Raw genomic sequence first — 22,949 nt, 5'->3', positions numbered from 1 at the left:
GAAATGTGTTTTATTCTTTCCTGCCGGAGCAAAAGAGCTAAGAGCAGCAGCAAGAAACAAGAGGGTCAAATGACTGGGTGTGGCTGTAAACATCAAAAGATGGGGAGAAAAAAGTGGTTATGGGAAAGACAGAAAGAAGGAATGCAGGGGGAGGAGGAGCAGGGCCTTCTTAAGTTTATCTGGCGCCGTGGTGCAAGGATCCCTCCGGCGCCCCCCACCCCACCCCCATGTTTCCCTCCAGGTGGGTAGCAGCTGGGGGGCAGCTCCTCTGGCGGGACGGAGGCTCCGGGCATGGCGTGGCATGGCGGAGGTGGGCGAGGGCGGCACTGCCAGCAGGACTGGAGGGCGGCTCCTCTAGCAGGGAGGAGGCTCCAGCCATGGCGCGGCATGGTGGAGGTGGATGAAGGCAGTGCTGCCGGCGGGGCTGGAGGGCGGCTGCTCCAGCAGGGAGGAGGCTCAGGGTGTGGTGCGGCATGGCGGAGGCGGACGAGGGCGGCAAGCTGTTGCCAGGAGGTGCTGTGTCCAACCTCCACCTCTTCCCTGGCGTCCTCCAGAACTTGGCGCCATGGTTCCTAGCGCCACTAGCCTCTATGGCTAAGACGCCCCTGAGGAGGAAGCAACTGACGATTTGGTGGTGGAAGGGCACTAAACCAAGGGAGAGGGTTCAGGGGGATAAATGAGCAAAGAGCAATCAGGGAAATTTTGAAGAGTACACAACCTTGCTGTGATTGCTGCCATGCTGCAAGAGTCAAGGCTCATTGTAGGAAAAGCCTGCGAGGGCTGCTGCCACACACCCTGGATTTCCTGGGCATTAGTGAGATTTCAAAGATGGAAGTGCTAGAGGCTTGTCTGAAAAAAAGCTCAACAACTTTGTAGTGGCCCGGTTTTTACCTTTCGAAATATGGCAACCCTAGTACAACTGCTAGACATTCGCCCTTCAAAATGATATGAGAACACGCCTTATGTTTTCATAACATTCCTTTACGTCCCCCACCTCTTCACTATTCCAGGGATTGGTACAAGAAGCAGAAATGATATATGCTTCTCTCCAATACTCTGATGTTGGTTGGTATTACCCGCCACACTCATGACCATAATGCCTCCTCTGATGCTGTTGACCTGTTTGCGACATGAACGATCAAAGGCCTATCTTACACATGTACAAAGAATTCAATGGGAATGGAAGGGAAGTGACAGGCTCTACCTTTACCATCTATGTACTGAAATGCATATTGGCAGTGAACATCCATGCAAAACAGTATATGGGTGACCAGTAACATCTTAAGGGTATCCAGCGCCGTGGTTCAAGAATCCTCCGGCGGCGCCCCCCACGGCGGCAGTAGCACGCAGCTGAGGGGCGGAGGTGGAGGATGGTGGAGCCTGGATGGCGCGCACCACCTTGCAGGGGAATGGCCTGGGCACAGAACCTCCCGCAGAGGGGGCTGCTCGGCCTCCCGCCCTGGACCAGCCTCTCCTTGGCGCCTCCCTCCAGTGGCTGCTCCGGGACGCGGCGGTGGCACGCGGCCATTGAGCTTCCTCCATGAAGCAGAATCAGCGAGACTCCTGCCTAGAGTGGCAGCAGGCGCGTGGTGCCACTCTAGGCAGGAGTCTCGCTGATTCTGCTTCATGGAGGAAGCTCAATGGCCGTGTGCTACTGCCACCATTGGGGGGGGCTGCGCCGGCAGCAGCTGCTCCCAGACACCAGCCGTTCGGCTCCCCTTCCACGCCCCTGGTAGCCAGGTGCCCTGGCGCCTTGCGCCCCCCAGCTCGGGCCTACAGACGGCCCTGTGGGTGACAGTGTGATTTCACGTGGACCGGAATTCAGCTTTTTCAGCATTTGCAAATGCAAGGAGTCCTGCCATAATGGATTTGCTTGTGTGTGTGTAGATGCACATTGCAGACATGTATTTAAACATGTCGATCGTGTGAGAATGTGTGTTTAAATTGTGAATAGGTTGTGTGCAGCTACCCCCATTTATTGTAGACCTAGATTTGTCTCCTTTGTTTCTGAATGGGATTGGGCCCATGGGCATTGGGCAAAGCTCCACAGTATCAGATTTTTAAGTAATTAATACATTCCTATTTATGTCATTTCATTTTTAAGGAAGGTGTTAAGATTTGGAACAAACTTGAAGTGGGGAGAAGGAAATCAGACACAAAGATAACAACCACCAATCTCACTAAGCTGGTTTTTGTTTTTGTTTCAAGTAAAATATGTATTAGTTGATTTGCTTCTGTTTTAATACAGCTTTTTTTTTTTTTCAGTTTCACTGCACCGTATGGGGCAAGTACAAAGAAACAGATTATGTTAAACCAGGGCTTTTTTTTGCAGCTGGCACTTGCCAGAACTCAATTCCAGCATCTCTCAGGTGGGCACTATTGTCATTCTATCAGAACGAGGGAGGTGTTCATGATGAGTTCCATCACCTTTTTTTTCTGGAAAAATAGCACTGTGTTAAACTATGGCTGTTATGATCAATATTTTAATGAACATTCTTAGTCTTAAAATTGGTTTGACCCAATATCATGTGAACATATGGGAAGGTGACAAGTGGTTAGGAGGGAAAGTTGTTTTACAAAAAATGATTTTCTTCCTTTCTTTTCGTTTGGCATTTGCCCATTCACCTCTGCTCTGATTACTGTTTTTGGCATCTGTTCTAGTAAACACATGCCATTAAATTGACCCAATGTATCCCTTGATTGAACAAGCACGAGTCTCTTATGTGATCTGTGTATAGTAAATATTGCAAATTGGAAAAGAAAGGGGATGGCTTATGGTAATGTCCCAAAATAAAAAAAATAAAAACTCTCAATAAAGTAGAGCAACATATTTTAAATATTTTGATAGATAATTAGGATGAACCATGTCAGTCAGTGTTGTTGTTGTTAACTGGACCACGCATGGCTGGGAAGACACTCATCCCAATTTTTCTACTCAGCATGTTGGGTGTATGTTACTTTATGCTGTTCTTAGTCCACAGATTCAAGACCCTTGAAAGCATATTCTCAGGGCCAAGGAAGCTGCAACATCTATTGCTAGAGTTATTACTCCATTAAAACAATCTTGCTGATCTTATGTTTTTATTTTTAAGTAAGTGTACTAGTGTGTTGCTCTTTTAGCTTGTTTGAAATACAGTGGTGCCTCGCAAGACAAATTAAGTTCGTTCCGCAAGTCAATTCGTTTTGCGAAAAATTCATCTTGCGAATCGCGGTTTTCGATAGGAATGCATTGAAATTTCTTTTTTTGCCCATAGGAACGCATTAATTAAATTCCAGTGCATTCCTATGGGAAACCGCGATTCGCAAGACGAATTTTTCAAAAAATGAATTTGTCTTGCGAGTCACCATCAGAAATTCGTCTTGCAGGGCATTCGTCTTGCGAGGTACCACTGTAGCAGTATTCTAACCAAACACTATGGACATTCATAAATGGTATGTTTTAATTATTGCACGATAGCCACAATTATCCCAGAGTAATGTGCTAAGTTGGACGCAGGTGGGGCTGTGGGTTAAACCACAGAGCCTAGGGCTTGCCGATCAGAAGGTCAGCAGTTCAAATCCCTGTGACGGGATGAGCTCCCATTGCTCGGTCCCAGCTCCTGCCAACCTAGCAGTTTAAAAGCACGTCAAAGTGCAAGTAGATAAATAGGTACCGCTCTAAGCGGGAAGGTAAATGGCATTTCCGTGTGCTGCTCTGGTTCGCCAGAAATGGCTTTGCCAATAAAGTAAGATGAGCGCCGCAACCCCAGAGTCGGTCACGACTGGACCTAATGGTCAGGGGTCCCTTTACCTTTAATGTGCTAACAAAGGCAGGAACCAATTAAGATGTCTCATGCAGCATATTTTAAGAATCATCAAAAATCGCCCTTTTTTCTACACATTTAAGAGAAAACAAATAAGGCCCAGTTTTTATATTTTTATTTTTAGTAAGTGTTGATGAAACATTGTAAATTACATCCAATTATATAAATATATATAATCTGTATAGTCTTGTTTTTGGTACATTATTGTTACATCTTATTATAAACTTTATCTTATTATAATTTTTAATGCCTGTGATTACACTGTTGTTTCAAAAATGGGTTCTTAAGAAATAATAATAATAATAACAATAATAATAATAATAATAATAATAATAATAATAATAATAATAATAATTTATTATTTGACTGGTTTGCCCCAGCCACTTTGGGCAGCCTCCAGCATACATAGAAACATAATAAAACATTAAACCTTCAAAAGGGTCCCTTTATAGGGCTACCTTGTATGTTGCCCAGTTGTTTCCTAAATGTATATATATATATAGTTACTCATCTCCTTAACATCTGATGGGAGGGTATTCCACATAGTGGAACGATGCTACTAAACAGAAATAAGATAGACCATGTGCATCAATAGGCCCTACTCACCATAAGGGTTTCTCAAACCTGGGTCCCCAGCTGTAGCTGGACTACAACTCCCATCATCCCATCATCACTGGTCCTTCTGGCAAGTGATGATGGCAGTTGTCGTCTAACAGCAGCTACCCAAGTGTAGTACAATGAATAGGATTTTACTGCAACCTTGAGGGTGCAATGAAGGCAGTCAAGCAGGATCTCTTCACAGCCTTCAGTGCCACATGGCAGGCCTCATGATGAGCTGGAATGTGTGCTCCCAAGTAAGATTTACACCACTTATGCTCCAGCCCTTGCCTAGTCAATTTCATTGACAGCAGCTCCTCAGTATACCAAGGAGCAAAATGGACTCTACAGCATTAGAAAGGGCTTCCAAGAGCGATCGTATCAATGGCCGTACATGTCTTACCATTCCATAGTGAAACTAGGGCCTCGACAGGCTCACCTGCTCTATCTACTGGAGAGAAACTCAGGGCAGTCAGGAATCGTTCAGATTTCATCAGTCTCCAGGGGCGACTGATAGAGCTGTGAAGCAAGCAGCAAATATTAAGGTCGCGTGCCCTTCTAAACTGTGTAGAACCTTTGGAGTGAATTGGAGCCTATTCTATGTGTGCAAACACAAATGCCTACAAGTTCTGCACACAATAGGAGCAGGAATAGGGGGCTCATTTCCTTACTCCTTAGTCCAACTCATGTAAATCTGAAATGCTGGGGAAGTCTATAACCACCAGATTCAATGAGTAAAACCAGATTAAACAAGCAGAAAGTCTCTTTCCCATGTTCATAAAAGCAAACAGCACCTCTTAAACTGTGGCGCTGAAAATTAGTTACTGTTAATAAACCAAATATGAGTATTTTCAAATTAGACTTGTTTTCTTTAAAAGGAATTAGTCACCTTAATTGGCTAACCTGTTACAAATAAGTCCTTCAATTGTAATAGCAAGGTATTTATATATTTATTTATTTTTTAAAAAAAAACCTAGAATAGTTATCTCTAGACATACTAGCTTCAGCTTTATTGAAAACTGATGAGAAATTTTTCAACCGAAACATTTCCCTCTTTGTTTATTTCTTTGTTTAAAATGGGCTGCGCTATCTTTCCAGTGGCTCAGATATGTTTCACTGCAGGAGGCCTAAGAGAGTAATAATACACTGCTTTGATAAAATAAGACAAATTGTTGTCTAAATCTCATTAGAAATAATGCATCCATTAAGAAGATAATCCTAATCTTTTCCATTCCTTGGCTGTCTTTGTTTAATTAAACTCATTATGGAATATATCTTTAAAGAAGGCAATAACTGCCCGAGATTATAGAATTCCAATTCGCATGCAAAAAAAAGTTTTCAAGCGAAAAAGCTAGCATAAGCAAAGTTTGACAGAACCTTTTACAAACCTACTAATTTGACCTTAATTGGTAGTTTTATATGCAGCAGTCCTCTTTAACTAAGGAAACAAGGTACACCGAGAAATACAACAAAATATGGAACCTTAGCACAGAAAAAGTATCAAACCTCATTTCTGTTCATAAAGCTGAACAGCCAGTGCATACACATAGCTGGCGATGGATCGGTAGATGATGAGAGAGGGCTGTGCAATCTTCTGTTCTAGTTGAGGTGGTGATGAGGAGAAATCCAAGAGTTTCTATTCATGGGGAAACTAAATAAACTTGCCGTAAGGCAGGGGATGCAAGACCACAGCCCATGGGGCTCACAAATGCCCCAAATTTGTTGTTTTTTAAAATAAATTTGACTGCTCCTATGGGTGCCCCACTGTGATGGCATAATGCCAAAAGGTTTTTGTTGGGTTGTTGTAATGCTGAAAAGGTTTTTATTTGCCCCCACTCCTTCAAATTTTTCATTTAAATAAACAATATTTTAAAAACAACATTGTTGTTGTTGTTGTTGACCACTTCTACAGGTGGCTTTGTGATGACCGCCCAAATGTGTCCGTTAAAAAACAACTGGCAATGCCCACTCATAAACTCCAGCCACGCCTGTTTTTGACATGTGGGCCCCGGAAGGTGACAACGTGGCACTTGGCTTTAAGGCATAGAACCCCAACTTTAAGGCACAAAAGATGCCTGTGTACTCTACTTCTTTTCCTTTCTAGGAAGAGAAATGCTGTGTGTATGGGCAGGCAATTCCTGCCTACGCTTGCAATGTTTCCCTGCTCATGAGAAATAATGAATTCACAGGTAGGAATTCAATGTCACACTGTTCTGATTGTTCCTTCGGAGCAAGCTTTTCTGCTTGCCAGGTGGAAAAATCCCTCCTCTCTTCCGCCTGCATGCCATTCTGGGAATCCTCCTGAACATAGTCTGCCTCATGCTTTACAGATGGGCTGTCTATCTTTCAAACACCTGATGTTGCCATCACTCCAGGTGAGGTGTTTTCCTTCACCAACCTGTATGATTTCAAACCATGTAGGCAAAGGTGCAAGGGGTTTGCAAGTGCTGACCAGCTTCCTTTGCCTGAATGTTTTGGAAATCAAACATGTGAGCAAAGGCAGAGCTGAACGGCGATGTCTTTGAAAACCCGCTTTTGGCATGGAACTGCGTGTTCTCAGGGCCGTCTTAAGCATGTTGGGCGGCCTGGCGCCGTGGTGCGGAGATCGTTCTGAAGCCCCTGCCCCACCCCATTTCTTACTGCGGCTAGTGGACGGCTGCACGGCTCTGCCGTGCGGCGCCCCCCTGCCAGCCCGGCACCCTGCCGTCCCACGCCACCCAGCCTACCCCTAGAGCCGGCCCTGCATGTTCTCACCTGCCTCATGCTTGAGATCAGAGTGTCGCTTTGGGGAACTGGCCTTGTGGAGAAAATTAGGACCCCTGGTGGCATAGCTGCCAAGTTTTCCCTTTTCTCGCGAGGAAGCCTATTCAGCATAAGGGAAAATCCCTTTAAAAAAGGGATAACTTGGCAGCTATGCCTGGTGGGTCAGATCAGCCCCATGGACCGGCATTTCCCAACCGCTGCTTTCCAGAGGTAGGTGCAGATTGTGATCAGTAGATCTCTCATGTCAAGCTTCTTGGCCTACTTCACAACTGGGATGGCAAAATATGTCTTCTGGTCCTTGCCAGACCAACCGCCATTGTCGCTCTGTTCTTGTTCCATCGTATCAGCGATAAAGTTAGGACCTTGTTCTCATGCATCCATCAGTGGTGCCCAAATTGCTTACTCTCCCACTGTGTTCACAACCCCATAACGTCAATATTTTACTTTGTGTCGAGTCTTGTCGTCTCCTTTTTTTGCTCCCACTGTCATTAGAATTGAGCTGCAGTGCCCTCGCAGTCGCGGCTAGATATTACGAGCGGCGATAGCGTTCTTTGCGAGACAATTTGCCAAGTGCCCTGGGAGGCGTGTTAATGAAAGGCAATATATATAAACTGTAAGAGATTATTATCTTGGCTCCACATCACAGCATATATAGGGGTGTGTAGCGTGCCTGTCGTTAAAGCTGCTGCTGTCACTGACTTGAATGACTTCTTTGTTTATCCAGGGTCACAAATACCGTGTCATGGATAGTCATAAAAAGAAAACCCCAGAAGAACTGTGCTTGCGAGCTGTGCTTGATAGGGGGACCCGCTCAATGAGAGAATCAAGCAGTAGGAAAATGCTGAAAGATTGCTTTGTCACAAATCAAAGATAATAGAAGAGATGCTGCTTAAACACACAAATAAACAAACCATGTTGCCCAGGGCATATTTTTTATTATTAGGTTTAGTGGGTGGCTGCCGAGTTCAGTGAAACGTTTCACTTTTAATTAAGTTTTTTTCCCCCTTATTGTATTTTCTCCCTGCGCCATATAAGTATGCAAACGGGGCTTCAACTTTCAAAACTTTGGGGGGCAATTTAGTTTACAGAGTGATCCCAATTAGGTTGCTTCTGATACATTGAGCTTTTCTTTTCTTTCTTTTTAAAATTAAATAGCTCCATACGATGGTATACCGCAGAGCTAATTGCCATAATATAAAGTGTGTTATGGGCTCCTCCCACCCACCCCAACAGAAATAAATCATCAATGCTGGAGCCACTAATGATAGTTCATGTGGTAATTTTGTAAGGAAATTTTTCTGGTCTCTTCTTTTAACCGCAGCTGGGCACTATTTAAGCCTCCTCAGTGAATTAAAACAGAGACCATCCCTTATGACACAATGCACATGCAAAATATGGATACTGCTTTATCTGGGTTTTTGTGATATGGCCCCTCTCTGCAGGATAATAGACTCCTAGGGATCACATGGGACCTGAAGGCCGGAAATGTCCCCTATTTGAACCTCTGGAGATCTGCTGCCAGCCAGAGTAGACACTACATAGCTAGATGGGCCAATGTTCTGTAGAAGGCAGTTTCCATTTCATAGTGGCTTCCTCAAAGTCTGAGGGGGAAAGGTTCTCAAGTACTCAGTGGAGAATGTCACTAATCTAAGAAGAAACTAAAATGTCAAGAGCTGCATGTTGAATAATATAATTCGAAGATACACATCTAAAGGACCCCACCCTCATCCCCACCCCTCCCAGAAATAAAATGCCTGCTGACCATTTCGAAGAAAAGAAAGTTTAGGAATGCCCGACCAGCTGCAGATGACGTGGTGATGAGATGGGATGGGATATGGAATACAGCTCTTGTGGAGAAATTAACAAAGCATCATAGAGTGCTCAGGAACACAAAGACCAAATATGATTTTGAAACTGTATGGTACATATTTTTTTCCCCAGTATACCAGAAAGGATACTGTTGTCCCCTTCCACCTGTTACCCATGGCTCACTTTGGGATAATAAGTTAAGATGGAGGGCAGCAGTGTTTTTTTCTGTGGGGACGCATACCTCTAAACATTTTGTGAATCTTTGTGACCTTTGTCCATTTACTGTATTTATTTTCCCCTATTTGAACTATAAAATGGAGGTTTTCTTGAGTCAAAATGAGAGTACCTCTAAACATCTTTCCTTTTTTTAAGCACTGGAGGGTAGAAGACACAGAAATGATCTAATTTATTCCGAACTTAATGTTCAGCAGTTATTTACATTGTATATGCATGGAATGCTTCCTGTGAGCGTATAAAGATTGTTATCTGCATTTTTAGAAACTAAAAAAAGAAAGAAAGCTGTTTAAAGAAAAAAGAAAGGTGGATCTTTCATTGGTTGTTGACACATGTCTGTCTCGGGGGTGCATGGAAGATTGTGCCTTTGAGAGTGAAGTCAATCCTTTAAAAGTTGCCTAGAAATTTCAGCAAGTGTCGCTTGTCATGCAAACTATACCTTGTGATGGGAGTTGGAGTCCAAAACATCTGGAAGACACTAGGTGGGAGGAGGCTACTCCAGAATAATGAAACACCCCACAGTTTGATCTTCTTCTCTGATCCTCCTTCCATCCTTCCTCCCTGCAGCGAAGAGAAAGACTGTCTTTAACATGAACAGACAATAAACAAGAGGCTGTGGTCAGTTTTTATTTTCTTATTCTGAGAGGGGACTGACCTCCTAGGTGTCAATATATTTGCCAATATGGAGTAGATTAATAAAATTTTAGTGGCACAGAGAGCAGTGGACCATAAATCATTGCCCTCGAGAGGAACTTAAAAACTAGTCACACACAAAGAGCTTGGTTGGTACATTTAGAAATAATTCAGTTATCTGGACCCTTGAAGCAAACACAATTTATTACTAGTCTTTTGTTCACTTATCAAACATCACTAAAAATCCAATACTGGGGCCTTCTTAGAGTGCACATTTTTCTTCCCCCCGAGTCACATTGTTTGGTTGTGTGACACTGGAGAGGTGGGGCTGCCTTGAAGAAAAGGCAAGGGAAGAATAAATTTGTTAGCGAGTTTTGTTCAAGTAAGCTCAGCTCTACTTGGAGAAGACCTGGGACAACTTGTCACCCACCAAGCCAAATGAACCTGTCATCTGCTGAGTCCTTGACAGCTCCTCCTTTGAGCATCTGTAGTGTTTGGAAGTCCATTCCATGTTTTCCTAGCAGATCCAGCATATTGGAATCTGCTGAAGTTCTCATCCATATTTTATTTAAGACTCATGTTCTCCGTCTCCCTGCATGACCTAGACCTGGTCAGGTAGTCCTGAATAATTCTATCACAGTCCTTGTTTGATACATAATTTGTAACAAAAGTGAACTCTGCTTAAGGTCACTTCTCTGCATTTTCCTGGGGCCCTGAATAAACTCACCCAATCTCATTGACTTTAATGCCTTTTTGGCGCCAAAGACATTCCAGCTGCCCCAGGCCTTTTAACAAGTTAATGCTATTTTAATATATCTCATTCTAGCTTCTGCATTAATTTGGTGGCAATTAGTTCAAGCTTGCATGGGTTTTTTGTTTTGTTTTTATAGGGTGCTGCCAGTGCCAATACTTGCCTTTCTCATCTCGATTGACCATGTTACTGTGAATGGTTTTTATTTTGAGGTCTTGCGTTGTATTTTACATCACTGACAGCAGCGGAGGCCTGGGTACTAAGTGCAGCTTTCCAGACCTCTCCCTCTGGCCCTGGGTCATAACCCTCACTAGCACCTGAGATATTTTTTTCCAAACTGCAATTTGTCCTTAGAGCGATCTACGAAACTATCCACCTGTCAGGAAGCTGGCCGGCAATAAATCCCATTGAGTACGTGAAGTTAACTCTATATTATCAGAAACCAGGCCAGCTCAGGGGAGTCATGCCTAATGAGCACAGCAACTCTTCTTGGTAGAACTTGCCCCTATGAGGCAGTTGCAGAAGCAAGAGATCCCCACCTGACCACAGCTTCCTAAATCTCCTTTTCCCCTGGTTACTTCCTAAGCAATCTGAGACTCCAACACCTTCTCTGTCTTTGCTCCACCCTCTTCACACCTCTTCTGGTCCTGGGAGATCAGGGGAATGGGGAGCTGGTTGCAGCAGGAGGGGGATATGTCCTGTCTTCTTCATCAGCCTGCATCATCTGTACCACTTGGCCCCCTCCTCTCTTGCTCTAGCTCAGGGGTCCCCAGACTACGGCCCGGGGCCACATACGGCCCGTAAGGCTCTTTTATGAGGCCCCTGGGGACCCCCGCTGCCCGCTGCTGCTGCCCGCTCTTACCAGCGTGGCGTGGCATGGCTGCCCACTGCTGACCTGGAAAAGTGAGGGAAATAGCTTGTACACACACGCAAGCGTCATTTCTGGTGTACTTCCGGGTCGGAGGAGGCTTCTGCACATGCACACAAGCTATTTCCGGTGCTTTCCAGGTCAGGAGTGTGCAAGAAATAGCATCTGCGCATGGACGCGCACTCCCCCGCCTTCCGGCCCGAAGCCAGGTAAGTTTGGGGACCCCTGCTCTAGCTTCTGCCTCTGATTCTAGACCTCTTTCTGCCACAGACTCTTTCTGCTCACTAAACCCTGTAACCTTTTCAGCTTCCAGAACCTCCACCCAGTCTTTTCCCTCTACCCCCTCTGACCACTCACTGTCATCCCACCACCAATTCCCGGGCTCTGAGCCATCTTCCCTCGGGGATTCCCCAGCTGGTGCCTACCACCATTCCTCAGACTCATTGCTCCACAAACATTGCTCCGCACATTTTTGTTTCTGGTCCCACTCACTTGTGACATATGGCTTCTGGAAGGTTTCAGCCCTCAGGCTGAAAAAAAAGTTTCCCCATTCCTGGCCTAGAGCCCCGTCACAGGAGTTGCCTGATAAATACAACAGGTGAAGCCCCACTGTCGAAGCACGGACGAAAGCGAGGCAGCTTCACATTTCACAAATCCCTATGTCTGGGGGTTAGGGCCAGCCCCCACAATAATAGATGGCATGGGAATGAGATCTGTAACAAGGAATACAAGCTCAGACTGCAAATTGCAGGCCTGGGCAACCAATCACTGTTAGCGAAGGAAGCAAAGGACAGATGTGAAAATGCCAATATTTTTGTGGTTTCCTTTAATTTAAATCCAGGTCTAATTTGTTGTCACAACAGCTTAAAGAGTGGCTGGACAAATAAAAAGGTAATGAATTCAGGGTGCTTCAAAGCCAAAGGCTAAACCTGGATTTATCTCTGGCATGTGCTTTATTGAGCTCCTGAACCTGAGGAGGACGTTTTTCCGCACTTCTCAGTCCGAGTCATGATTTCTCATATTTAGAACAAGCTAATGAGAACAAAAAGAAAAGAAAGGCAAGTCTAACTCCAAAGTGAGGATTTGTATGCAGTTGGCCAATTCAACACAAAGCTATCGCCAGCTGCGCCCTTCATCCATTGAATTTAATATTTTCTGCCCAAGCAACAGAAAGGAAGCATGTTTTCTCCCTTAATGCTGAATTGGATGTAATTTGGAATAGCCTCTTTTTATTATTAATATTGTACTAAACCTCAGGAAATGATGCCATAGGCCACGTCTTAGTGCCAAGATACACATGAAATCGGTTGGCTTTGTTTATTAAGACCTTACAAGGTCTATGACCCCTCTTTACACTGCACAAACACAGGGACAGCTGGCTTGCAGGCAAAATTTCCCCAAATTAATAGTGCAACCCTATACATGTTTACTCAGAAGTAAGACAGACTGAATTCGGTGAAAGTTTTATGGGGGCAAAAAACAAACCACCAAGGTCTAGTCTAGCAGTGAACATCAATACTTGCACCTAGATTGATAACTGACCACTAAGGAACCAATGACTGCCACCTAAAAATCATTGTATTTTGTTTGTTTTTACCTCAGAAACTATCCGTTATATTCACCTGAGCTGGAATTGATCAAAGCAGGAATTAGAGGGGCAAGGTGAATATAAAATGGAAGAATGGTATAAGGAGGCATGGGATATAGCTACTAATGATAAATGGACAGGTGCTATTAAGGCAAGATGGGGAATATTCAGGAGAAATGATTTTGAGGAGATATGGAAGGTATTTGTAGAGTTTGTACTGTTAAAATGGGAAGGGGTCAAACCGTCGCAAGAAGTGCTGAAATTTTGGGAGGTTCGATAGTTACAATGGAATGGTCTCGGGGTTGGGGGTGTGCATTTTTATTGATTGATATTGTTTTGTTTAAATAAATAAATAAATGTCATTATTATTTTAAAAAGCAGGAATTGGGTATACAAAGTAACCTGACTAACGTCAGAACAAGTGTGTGTGTAAACACACACACACACACACACACACACACACACACAAACACACACACACAAAACCTGAGCTTGCAATGGAGGCATTCATAGTATTAACACCCAAGCAGGTCCTGGGTTTTTTTTAACATAATCACAGCCTTGAATTCAAACAGATGCTAATGCTCACAGAGATTCTTATGAAAAGAGCCCCTTCTTGATCGAGCCAAACCAGAAAATCCCTTCGTAGAATGGAAACATTTCCTGACCATTATTGATGAAGAGGTGGGGAGAGCAAGACCCCAATTAGGGAGACGGGTCTTTCTCTTCATACCCGTAGTTTATCTGCAAGCTTTTTGCCTATGGCATCTCCAGGGATGGTGAGGATAGCAGCTGGGCAGTACATCACTCAGATTCAACCATCTTTCAGTGTCACCTTGCAATTCTCTACCTGCTTTGAAGTTGGCAGAAGATTCCATCCCTATAACAATTTCCGTCTTATCTACATGGATTTAGCTCTCTCTCATTTTTACCTTGCTCCTTGATCTCAACAAGAAGTGATTTATTTATTTTTTAACTGGCTCCACTGAAATATGAGTAATCCATAAGTATCATGGGATACATTATTCTATTCTTAATACTATATGCATATTAGATGTGTATATATTCCAGGTTTCCTAAAGTAACCGGCACGGAAACAGATGCATCTGAGATTAAAAGAACTGTGCAAAAAAGACTTCTGGGTTAATGCTTATTAAATAATGTGGCAGAAATATTGTACTGCATGGGACTTAACTTCTTTATTTGTATTCTACATATAATATTCACCAGAGCTTTTTCTCTCCAGCTGGAACTCACTGGAATTCAGTTCTGGCACCTCTCAGGTGGCAGCCATTGGCATTCCAAGAGAACAAGAGAGGTGTTTGCGGTGATTTCCAGCACCTCTTTTTCTAGAAAAATAGCACTGATATTCACAATCTTTTGTGTATAATTTCTTGGGCTTTCTTTTAAAAAAACAATGCATGTGGGCAGTTCAGACGTACAGTAAGCTGGTGCTTGATACAAGAGGCAGTCTCAATGCAGGCAAAACTTGGTGGATTCAGAACCAGCAAAAGCCGTGAATGAATCTGTTTAAAACAAATCCCTCCTCTGCTACATTTCTACTTGCAGTTCAGTTCTGGTACTACAGAAGAGCAGAAAAAATTATGGCCCACTTTAGTGGTTGCATGCTTGTAAATTTTGGCATGCCTTTTTTTTTTCTACTTTCCATGTTTTTACTGGAAAACGCCTGCAGATCTGCAGAACGGGTACTGCTACTGAAATCTGCCTGAGATAAACAGTGAGCAGTCCCATAATTGCTATTCCTAGGAGAACAGAAAATTTGGCCCAGCCTTGTTTCCTGTATCTTCAAGAGTTTATGCTTGACACAAACACTTATGTGTTGCCTAGCAAATTTATTAAAAACCCTCTGAATAATGCATAAATGTTTGCGTACAAATTACAAGCTCAGGAGGTTGTATAATGTGAAGAGATGCATTTCAAATCTTTCCAGCTCGAGAAACTCTTTGATTACCAGATTGCTTGACTGATACAATATGCATGCACTTAGGATGGGTAATCGGTTTCTGCACATGAAATAATGACCATTTTCTGTTTATTTATTTTTTTAAAGCACCTTCCATCTGGATCTCAGTGTGCCTTACAGATGCAAGTCATTCAATCAGCACAGTGCTTCTGTGAGTCAGATGTTCTTTTCACTACTGGGATGCAGGAGTAGTGAAATACATATACAGTACCACATTTCTACTTTTCCCCTCTGTGGGGAAGGCCAGACCTACCACTGGATAACATGAAGGACTTTTTCAAAGCACTAGACTCCAGAAGCAGTATCAGTTTTCAGCCATCTCTGTGTGGCATGAAACTGTTTCTGACCCTCCAAGTGTCCCTATCTTGCAGGGACTGCCCTGGATTTACAGAAGCCGTCCCAGTTTGATCCCATAATGTCCCTCTTTTCCTTAGGATGTCCCTATTTCCACCGGATAAAAGTTGGAGGGTTTGGTAGGATGTCCCTATTTTCATCGGAGAAATATTGGAGGGTATGCTGTTTCTGCTAGATTGGTGACTGGGACTGGTTGCCAAGACCATATAACACTGGTCCTGAAAGACCTACATTGGCTCCCAGTACGTTTCCGGGAACAATTCAAAGTGTTGGTGCTGACCTTTAAAGCCCTAAATGGCCTCAGCCTAGTGTATCTGAAGGAGCCTCTCCACTCCCATCGTCCAGCCTCGACACTGAGGTCCAGCTCCAAGGGCCTTCAGGCGGTTCCTTCACTGTGAGAAGTGAAGCTACAGGGAACCAGGCAGAGGGCCTTCTCGGTAGGGGCGCCCGCCCTGTGGAACGCCCTCCCATCAGATGTCAAGGAAATAAACAACTATCTGACTTTTAGAAGACATCTGAAGGCAGCCCTGTTTAGGGAAGTTTTTAATGTCTGATGTTTTATTGTGCTTTTAATTCTGTGGGGAGACGCCCAGAGTGTCTGGGGAATAAATAAATTGTTGTTGTTGTTGTTGTTGTTGTTGTTGTTGTTGTTGTTGTTGTTGTTGTTATCTGGTCCAATGTTTCACATCAGGCATGGGAAGTATCTAAGGCCAGCGCCAGACTGTACCGCCACAGCCTAAATTCTTCAGTCTTATTTTTATCCCAGGATAACTTTGATACCGATGAGCTTGTTTAGTGTGTATAGTTGCACCGCAATACAATCTCCTTCATGATTGATCCTCTGGATTTGTCACCTTCAGCTTAAAAGTGCTGGAGAATCCCAATGAAGCAGAAAGAAGCTGCCTCCACTAAGCTTCTAAGCACAGGTTTCTTTGAGACAGTCTGTTATTTTGAACTGCCAAGGACATGGAGGATGGGACTAGTTTCTAATGGTGATGGATGGCTTCATCCTCAAACAGTTAAAAATGGGACTTATCTAATAAGATTGCCATAAAAGGATGTGAAAACAGGAGGGTGTTGTAAATGAAGAAGAATATAACCCGAGAGTGGTTGGTTCTCTGCTTAATACTTGTTTGTTTGTTTTTTGTTTTTTTGTTACAGGTAGGTAGCCGTGTTGGTCTGAGTTGAAGCAAAATAAAAAAATTAATTCAGTAGCACCTTAAAGACCAACTAAGTTTATATTTTGGTATGAGCTTTCGTGTGCATGCACACTTCTTCAGATGCTGTATTTTGTTTTTTGTGTTATTGTTTGAATGATCTGATTAATGGAACAACTTGTTTGACTTCTCTGTGTTCTTAAGCAAATGCACTTGAAATTCCTTCTCAAATCAATATATTTAGGATGAGTGTGCCAGTTTGTGAAATAACCTCCAGAACAAACGTGCATTTGAAAACAGTTCTGTTAAGAAATCTGCCTGGGACTGGAGGGGAAAACCAATGCCTAATCTGAACTGAATACATTCAACATCTAATATTGCTCAGGAAGCTATAGCAGATTATTCAATAAAAGGAGCAGGGGAGAATGGGAAGGATTTTTATTTAAATACTTCCCCCCCCCTTTATCAAAAGCTTTGGTTCTTGACGGAGGTAATATAAACAAGATTAGGTGTGGTGGTGCACAACTGTAGTGCAGAAAGACTGATTTTAAATAGATTGCAAATTGATCTCTTAATGCTTCATGCAAACTAGAGACAGGGTGGGATGGAGTGCCAGGAAGAGAGGTTTCCTAAGTGATTTTTTTTTTGGGGGGGGGGGAACAGATGGCTCTGACAGAGATCTAGAGATACAGCTGTACTGTATGCAACAGTGAAGCTATCGTAGCTGTGCAAGTTTCTATCTTGCTCTGTCAAACTGTATCATGTCAAAAGATTATGTGTTCCAGACCAGTCTCTCATACCCATTATGTAATATTCACTTTTCAGCTCTTATCTAGCCCAGGGCATGGTCCAAAGCCCTGAGATCCTAGGGATGCTTGAGGAACTCAGCCCTTACGAATTTGTATATGAAATGCTTCAATTCCCAACTCTTGACCTAATGTGAGGATTGGAAGTTGGGTATCCACTAGGTTATAAAGGTAAAGGTAAAGGGACCCCTGACCATTAGGTCCAGTTGTGACCGACTCTGGGTTGTGGCGCTCATCTCACTTTATTGGCCGAAGGAGCCAGCGTACAGCTTCCAGGTCATGTGGCCAGCATGACTAAGCCACTTCTGGCGAACCAGAGCAGCACACGGAAATGCCGCTTACCTTCCCGCAGGTGCGGTACCTATTTATCTACTTGCACTTTGACGTGCTTTTGAACTGCTAGGTTGTCAGGAGCAGGGACCGAGCAATGGGAACTCACCCCGTCGTGGGGATTCAAACCACCGACCTTCTGATCGGCAAGCCCTAGGCTCTGTGGTTTAAAACCCACAGTTTTACCCTTCCGCAAATGTTGGCAAGTTTACTTTTTTTCTATATCGCTTACTCAAACACACACACACACACACACACACACACACACACCTCTCAGCAGTCTGCAAGGACAAAATAATAATCAAGAGCACAAACTCAGCTAATGCATGCACTATTTGAACAAAATATTCAGAGTTCTGTTTAGGAATTAGTTATTCTCAACCAGCATGGTGTGTCTCTGTATGTACACATGTACTAAATGGAATTTATTCTCAGCAGTCAGTTCTTGTCTCCTCACCCCATTATGAGTTCTAGTGGGCACTCCCTCAAAATATGCCCCATTACCCACCCCAATTTTTTTTTCTGCTGAAAAATTCTTCTCAAAAGTAGCCATACGATCTCCACTAAGTTTGTGTGCGAAGTCAAACTTCCAGGGAAAGGTGGGGATTGGGGGGGGGGGTTCGAGAAGGAGCTGAATACTCCATGTTAATGAAAAGCATATTTAAACAAAAGATCAAATGCAAGAAAAACAATGGAAGTCAACAGGGGTAAATGTGAACAGCTTTAAATATGACATTAATAAAATTGATTTTTAAAGTGTGACTAACTACCATGAACAGTCGTTCTGGAATAAATATGTTACACACACCAAGAAATGCTTCTTGTGTGAGTATGTACACACACACACACACACACACACACACACACACACAATTCCTTCTCTGGCCTACAATATACTTAAAGAATAACCAGTCCTTTTTAGTAAATTGTTTGGACTGGGGGAACGAATGGAAAATCCATATTCTTGAACATGCCCTAGAATTCCCAAGCAGCATTTGATCTCATTCTGTTCAGGTCTCTCTCCTCAACTCCTTCCACCTCCCATATTTTGTTCACCTTTCCCCCAAACATTTGTGCAGCTGGCTTTGATTTCCCTGGATACCAGGGGAGGAACCTGTGAAAGTGAGTATCAGTGCTCTGAGGAACACATTAGATGTGCGAACAAATATGAGGTAGGAGTCTTTCCAAGCTACCTTATCAGATGGACTCAAATGGCACTTGGGGGGACCCACTGCAGAAGAAGAAGAAGAAGAAGAAGAAGAAGAAGAAGAAGAAGAAGAAGAAGAAGAAGAAGAAGAAGAAGAAGAAGAGTAGTAGTTTGGATTTGATATCCCGCTTTATCACTACCCGAAGGAGTCTCAAAGCGGCTAACAATCTCCTTTCCCCTCCTCTCCCACAACAGACACCCTGTGAGGTGGGTGGGGCTGAGAGACTTCAGAGAAGTGTGACTAGCCCAAGGTCACCCAGCAGCACCCTCTAGTTCCCTTAACAGAAATGGTTGCTCCCAAGCCAGACAGAGAATGTCTGAATCGGAGATGGGGAACTTGCAGTCCTCCCATAGCTGTCAAGTTTTCCCTTTTCTCGCGAGGAAGCCTATTCATCATAAAGGAATTTCCCTTAAAGAAAGGGAGAACTTGACAGCTATGGTCCTCCTGATGGCATTGACTTCAACTTCCAATAGTCCCAGTCAGCATGACCACTGGTTGTGAAAGATGTAACCTGTAGTCCTATAACACCTGGAGGGCCGCAGGTTCTCATCCCTGATCTAAATGCTTTTGTCCGTATAGGCTGATATATTATGGTTAGCAATCATGCAGTTAATGCTCCTCTTAAATACTCAAATCTCTCCTGCTTATTATCCTATCTCTGGCCTACCAGGCAGAGGGCCTTCTCAGGATTGGCGCCCACCCCGTGGAATGCCCTCCCATCAGATGTCAAGGAGACAAAGAACTACACAACTTTGTCATTTGAAGGCAGCTCTGTATAGGGGAGTTATTAATGATTGATATTTTATAATGTTCTTATATCTATGGGATGCTGGTCAGAGCAGCTGAGGCAACCCAGCCAGATGGGTGGGGTACAAATAATAAAATTGTTGTTGTTGTTGTTGAATAGGACAGTCCTATTTTCATTGGAGATAATGCTTATGTTTATTTATATTGTGACAAACGTCAACTGCTGTTTTCTGCAGATTAAGGTGCTGCTAAAGGGACAAGGCTGTGGTTGCCCCCCCCTCCCCCATGCCAGGTCAATTGGGTATATTATTTATTATAATTGGACTTCTCGCCCGCTCTTGGTGAGGGCAGGTTACAACAATATAAGAATGTAAGGCTGTACACTGAAGTTTGGAAATAGCATGAGAAAATGGCAGAAAAATAAAAGCCACTTTGACAGAAGAAAACTTGGAGGACAGGTTTCAACACTGCTGCCACCAGCACAATGTTAATAAAGGGGCATCTCTGTTATTACTCAAAAATACCCAGAAGAAAAGATGAGGAGTATAGTTTTCAAGGTGCCAGGAAAAAAAGGATATTGCAAGAAAACGGAGATTGTCCCTTGCAAGTAGTGGCAGCAAGGAGCATAGGACTTTGTACGTTTAATCTGGTTGTGCAGCAGAAAGAAAGAAGTCTGGAGCCTAACCATCTCACTCCTTACCTGGACACTTGATCTTATTTCCTTTTCACACTGCTGGCCAGGAGTTAAGAAGGAATTTTAAGCCTGTTAAGCCCTGCTTTTTAGTCCTGATTGACATTAGACTCTAAAGTAAATAAACCATGTATTTTTTTGGGTGGAAATAGCTATCTCCCGGAATCTGTTTCCATTCAGAACCTGATCTGTGTGTTTGTTTATGTGCACTAGCTAGCCCCACACATTTCACAATCTACTGTAAGGAAATTAATAGTGAAACCCTAGACATCCCTAGACTACTCAAAAGGAAGCGTAATTTAATTCAACGGGGTTTACTCCTGGGAAGCTGGGTAAAGGATTGCAACCTTAGGCTGTGCGAATCTGTGTTTCCAAATACTTGGCTGCTATATATCATAAAAGGGTGAAATTTGCCTGAGAAATGTGGTGGGCAGAGATATTTCGCCACTCCAAGACAGTAGTTCATAGCCTTTTCGGGAGTCAAAGACCCTTGGAGAATCTGATGAAAGCTATGGACTCCCTCTTCAGAAAAAATGTACATAAATACATGCACAGTGTCCAGTTCGTGCACCCCCCCCCCGGAAGCCCCTGAAGGGTCAGTGGGCCACAGCTTAAGATTCACTGCTCAAGGCAAGGAGAACACACAAATGATGCCTTATACATTTGTTTCCTTTCATTCAAACATAATTAATAATCAAAACATGAAGATAACACACACAGAGACGAGATTTTTTACACAAAATTTGACAAGATTCAATTGACTTTCAATATAATAATTTCTTACATTTTGACTTCCCATCCTTACATCCATGATGTTCCTGTTGTATCCCTTTATCTGCTGTCATAACTGTCAGTTATTTTCTATTGTTTTATAACTTATATTACAATCATTTATTTATTCTCCTTCCCTTGCCTACTATTCAAATCCTGCTCGCAATTTCATTTGACTGAAGTTTTTTTCCCCCTCAAATAGTCTGGAAAGAACCTATCACTCTTTGACAAAGTTCTCATCTTGTTGACCACTTATTTTTGCTGTCAATTTAGCCATCTATGCCTTGGAGGACAACACAATATGAGGAATCAGACTGAGGTCCAGTGATAGGGAACCCAGTGCCAAGATTTCACTGAGGTGCAGCTGATGAAAATGCAAGAAGCTCCATCACCATCCCCTACCTTAGGACTTTGGCCATGACCTGATGAATGCAGTGTCAGAATCTGTACCCGTCACCAATGTCATGTTGGAAATCCATGGTATAACACTTATCCTTCCAGACCCCTTTGGACAGGTAAGTTAAGGGTTAATTCAACCACATTTTAAGAAAACTGTCTTTAATATGTATGTACTGGATTGTGTTTGGAATGGAATTTTTTTAAAATAAAAAATTACCTTTATTAAAAACCAATTATTATTGAATGATCAAAATTTGCATTCTGTATAGTCTTCAACGATGTTCAATTCCCATAAGGACTTTTAAATTTTATTTGTAAAAAGCTCACCTCTGTTCATAGCTGCCAAGTTATCCCTTTTTTTAAGGGATTTTCCCTTATGCTGAATAGGCTTCCTCGCGAGAAAAGTGAAAACTTGGCAGCTATGCCTCTGTTGCTCAGTGGCAAAACCCCTACTAACATCAAAGACCTAGGATTTCAAAACCACTGTTTCCCCAGATTTCCACTATTTTTATACACACTTTACTGAAACCACACAGACCACTGCAGTGTAGTTCATCTGAACATGACTGGATTCTAGTTTGCTCCCAGAAAAGGTGGACTTCAAAAGGTTTACAAAAGAAAGAAAGAAAGAAAGAAAAAACAGAAAACGATGTCTTGCATTCTTCCTCACTTTCCACCATAAATAATGACTAGTTAACTAATTTGCTCAGGTAGGGGTTTCCTCCTCTCTCTCTTTTTAAGCCTGCTCTATAATTCTTTGAATTCAACCCCATAAAACCTGTTGATGAGGTTCAGCTTCAGAAGAGCATTTTCTGACTCGTAATATTTCAAAAAGCACATTTCTGGAAACATTGCAATATTAAATCTTATTAATATAGAGGTCTGGAGCAATCATTATTGAGTTGTCATCATGGTCTACAGGATATAAATCTCAACTAATGCCTCCAGTATAAAGAGAACTCTTTATTAAAACCACCTTCCCTTATGGTTCTATTACCCTAGTGTGTGCTTTTTGTATATCTGAGCCCGCTCCTTCTGTCACTGTAGTTGGTCAACTGCTTGCATGCCTTGCATCAAAACCAGACCCATTTCAGGGCCAGGAAAAAGCTGCCTGGCAAGAAAAAGTGTGCCTTTTACAGGAACGTTTATCAAATTGGCGATCCATGGGAGACCTTATTTAAAGTCAATGGAGCTTTTGTCAGTTTGGTTAAGCAGCAAACATCCAATCCCCTAAACGAATTAAGCTGAGGCGACTGGATTGAAAACCACTTGGGGGGCCATTTGCTTCTGCAGGACAAAATTAGTTGAAATCCCAGCCTCTCCACTGAACTAGATTTTAGCTCAGGCCGAGGAACTGAAAAGACTGCTAAAAATAATTCCCACTTGGATTAAACTGCTTTCCCTTCCTCCTTCTCCCTCTTTTTTATCATTTTCTTTTGGATTAAACAATGCACAT

This window comes from Zootoca vivipara, chromosome 4, assembly GCF_963506605.1.
Source record: "Zootoca vivipara chromosome 4, rZooViv1.1, whole genome shotgun sequence".
NCBI classification, from domain to species: Eukaryota; Metazoa; Chordata; class Lepidosauria; order Squamata; family Lacertidae; genus Zootoca; species Zootoca vivipara.
Note: the sequence above shows the minus strand (reverse complement) of the source record.